The sequence below is a fragment of the Esox lucius genome, chromosome 11 (genome assembly GCF_011004845.1).
Source record: "Esox lucius isolate fEsoLuc1 chromosome 11, fEsoLuc1.pri, whole genome shotgun sequence".
Lineage (NCBI taxonomy): Eukaryota > Metazoa > Chordata > Actinopteri > Esociformes > Esocidae > Esox > Esox lucius.
This window is the reverse complement of record NC_047579.1, coordinates 22,160,857-22,165,218: the sequence shown is the minus strand read 5'-3', so window position 1 is coordinate 22,165,218 and position 4,362 is coordinate 22,160,857.

Here is a 4,362-nt window from a genome sequence, read left to right as displayed (position 1 = left end):
AACTGCATTGAATGTTTTATTTTGTGCAAATAAACCTTTAACATTTATTGGTTCGCTTGGTTTTTCAGAACATTTTAACCAAGTGCTTTCAAAAAGTAGTGGGGACAAAATCAGCCATTTCAACAAGTGGTGGGGACATGTCCCCAGCGTCCCCAGTGTAAATGACACCTATGGGTAACATTTTATATGCTGTCAAGTATAGTTGGTTCAGAAATTACATTTCTCATTTATAGTCTATAGTGCTCTCTTCATAGCAGTGTCTAGTAATCCTCCACAGAGGCCAAGTTACCAGGATTCCAACATGCTTTTCATTAAGCCTTCGTTTCTTGGCTACTCTCTTTCCCACTCTGACACCATCATCACGTCTGTTCCCCCGAATTTCTGCTGTTTTTCTCTCTTAGTGTTGAGCCACATCTAGCTAGTGTTGAGTCAGGCTTGTCATCAATTACCACGGCATTAGTATTTTTTATTTGATTTTCTCCCTCGCAACCGTGTGTGTGTGTCAGTATACTCTGTGAGCTTTTTTGCAGGAGGACGGGGAGAGGCAGGGAGGAAGGAAGGGAGGGACAGGAACATATTAAAGGTATAATGTGGTCATCGTGTTCGTGTGTGTGGTTGTTTTGTCGTGTTTAGCAGTTAGCGCAATTCTACATATAAGAAATTAATTCGAATTTTCGATTAAAGAATGAATGCTTCTTGGCAATACTGATGCGTAAAATACAGAATTAATTCAAATGTAAATCAAGGATGAAAAGATAACTTTGTTTGCGTTATTGTTAAAACCAACCTCAGTAAATCCCCTTCATGTTATTGTGACCTTAGACATAGATGTAGTTAATCGGTGTGGTTGTGACAACCTCCTTCTAATGACTTGTGGATAAAGGGGGATCTCTGGGTCATCTCCCTGACAGACATGATGGGGGTGTTTGTGGGCTTCTCTCCAATAACTGACATTAATAAACTGTTATCCCATTTCCATGTAAGGGGATTACAGTCTGCCTTCAAGCAGAGAGACTCATCCACCTTTTGTGAACGTCTGGGACAATACGGGTTGTAGACTGCTTTCAGACCTAACATTCCTGGTGACCATGATATGGTATTATATTAAATGACACAGTACACACACACACACAAATTACTGGTCTAATCATTTAAATCATGTGTCTAATGATTCATAGAGTTCAATGTCTTCATATTTTCAGCCATTCCATGATTCTGTGTTCTCTAAAGCGGTCAAACAGGTTAAAATGTCATCCAGGTAGACCATGGTAAAGCTGTAGTCCCTAGCCAGACACCTTTCCATAATGGGCTTTACAGGCGAGCTGGGAGAATTTGATTGTAAGGCTTAAGGAGAGAGGGCTGTCGGGGTTGATTTGATTTGAAGGATTGCTCCAGTCTCTAGTTTGGCCACAACCTCAGAAGAGATTAGTCAACGTCTTGTCTATACATGAACCTCTTTGCACTTAGTTCTATTCAGCAATTTGGCAGGAGGCTGCGTGTGTGCAAGGAGGAGTAGGACAGGGAGAAATCGATTCTGTGCGTGGGTGAGCATGAGTGTGTGGGCTCCGTTCTGTGTGAGTGTGTATGTGTGTGTTTGCCCACGTCAGTGTGTGCACGTGTGTGTGTGTGGTCCCTCTGTGGTGAGGTGGGAGTGCCCTTTTTGCGTTATGTTGAGTGTGACACAAACACGTCTTTGCCTTTGCAGCAAGATCTGTGTTCCTGGATCTGTGTGTGTTTGGTTCGTGAGTCTTTTGTCCTCACTCAAGTTTGATGTAAAATAATAATAAAACAAGCCCTTCCTACTGTGATTTAGGGATACATCTGTGGACCCAGGCGGGATGGTGCGTCCACCTGCCCCACAGGCGAATGAACTGTATCCTCCAGGAGACGCCTTCTCGCTGTTGCGTGGAGCTTACCCACAGCGCTGGATAGGACAATGGGCAGGGAGCATAGAGAGAGAGACGACAACGAGATGGAGCAGTTAAACTGTTGTTCTGCTCTTCTACCCTCCCCCTTTCAGTTCTCCCATTCCTCTCTGCCTCCTCTTTGACGTCACACGGGCTGCTGCCAATCAGAGGCCACTTTCCCCTCCCTGGCTCTGCCCCTGCCGCTTGCCCCTTATATATCCCCCCCACGGTCCCAGCAGCAGACCGTACTGTGTTCTGCCAGAGATCCAGCCACAGACGGGGCACACACAGCTCTGAGTCAGGGAGGAAGAGCCGGGGAGAGAGTGACTAGGATTTCTGCGCTTTCTGACTGAAGCGTTAACAAAGCAGTACCTCCCATTAATTCTTGTTTCTCTGACACAGAGACACACTTTCTTGCTAGGTGCCAGAGCTGACTCCTCCTAAGCAGAAGATAGCCAAGGAAGGGGCAGCACCGGGAGGTTCCGATGCCTGGTCTCCACATCCAACCTTCCGTCCCTCTGCAGAAGTTCTGGTTAGCCGTCTAGGATGGGCTGCACTACTGGCCACCTGGCCTGCCAGCCACCACCCCAGCCCCCAGGAGCCCCTGGTCAGGAGAACCAGGCCCTGAGCCAGTTGGAAGCCCAGGGGCCCAAAGTCCCTGAGGTCCTGTCCAGCCTGGAGCGCCTGTCCCAGGCCACAGGCGGCATGGAGAAGTCCTGGTACCGCTGTATCTTCCCGTTCGGCATCATCTCGCTGGTGATTGGAGTGTCGGGGACAGGTGTCACTTACACCTACAACGACTTGCCCATGACCAAAGTGGTGTCGGTGGTTCTGTTGGTGGCCGGCCTGGTTCTGACGGTGACGGCCACTGCCTGCTGGACCGTCCACAGGAGGAAGAAGAGGAAAAAGAAAGAGAGGGCCGCCGGAGCTGGAGGAGGGAGCTCGTTGACCTCGGAGCAGTGTCCCTTGTGAGGAATGCCTGCAGCCCGGGATTTAGACCACACGGGGACGCAACAGAAGGGAAAAGCCCGGGGAAGGGAGCGCTTATCGGGAGTGGGCTAGTTTGGAGTTGTGGGTGGCGGCTCATGCCACCACCACCAGCCACCACCCGATCACCAGCACCCCTCCCTAGTCTTTGCGGAGCCTGCTCTAGGCTCGTAGCTCAGGAAGAGGTGTGGTGAGGAGGAGCGCGTGGGATCGGGGGTAATGAACAGTGGGACAGGCAGAGGGGGATGCTGAAGGACCTACGAAACTGTGAGGAGACTGTGAGGAAAGAGTGAACGACGGACACTAACACGGATAGGGATAGGACAGAAGAGTGCTTCACCTCATCCAACACAGGCTTTTACCATCAGACAGAACGTGTCCAGTGTCAAAACAACATCGGATAAACACACAGACACACACACGGACAGTGTCAGAGGGAGCCTCGCACCGATACTTAATACGCTATGCAGAGCTGCTGCCGGAGTCACTGCTGCCGTCACCGACCGCGTCAGTCGCGGCATTCCTCCCTGCCTGGGACAGGTGACGGGCCGACCGAAATGGTGGAAGCGGGTCCAGCGATTGCAACCCGACACCGGGCCGAAAGAAGAGTGCAACCGCGTCAGTGCCCGGCGTCATTCACTCGTCCTGTGACACCGCAGCAATGTGGTGAGGCTTTTTTTACGCAACGGGAGAGTGGAACCTGAATCCGGATCTTTCTGGCAGCTGGCGCTAGACGAACGAGAAGTAAGAGAGGGCAGGAAAAGTGTGTATGTGTGTGCGGTTTTGGGTGCGTGAATGTGTGAATGGGTGCCTGAGCACACGTGCTAGAGAGATATTCTGCCGGACCGAAAGCGTATGTTTACCTAAGAGTATGTAGCCTACACTTTCCAGACTAATGTATGGAACAAAGACATACCACTGTCACTCTGTGACGCTGGCTCTGTGTCTCTTCAGCATTACAACGGCATGGGAATGTCTCAGAGGCCCGGAGAACACAGTGCTAGACTGTGGAACACGGAGCAAGGACATTCCACATAGACAAAGAGGAACTGAAGGAAAACTCTGCCTCGGAAAAAACGTGTATCTTGGCCGAAAGACACCGTCCGGCCCTGCAGTAGTAAAAACAATTTTTTCACCGTATAGCAAGTCCAAGTGAGTTGAATTCTGTATTAGTATTGGTTATTTTTTCCTTGGACCCCTCTCACACAAAAGGCGGCTAATGTCTCTATCAAAATTAAAATGGTTGATTGACTGCATGGGTTTAACCCCCGCTTCTCCACTGAAGCTCATCTTTCAGAGAGCAGGAGTGACTGGAAGCGAGAGCAGGGGGCGGTATACAGGATTACTGAAGCACGTTAGGCTACTGATGAGGGGACATTCCACAGAGGGACCCCTCGCCTTTTCACTGCCTTGTCCAAGCGGAGCAGCGGAGATATGGACCATGGAAAAAGGCTCTGAAATGTACGCT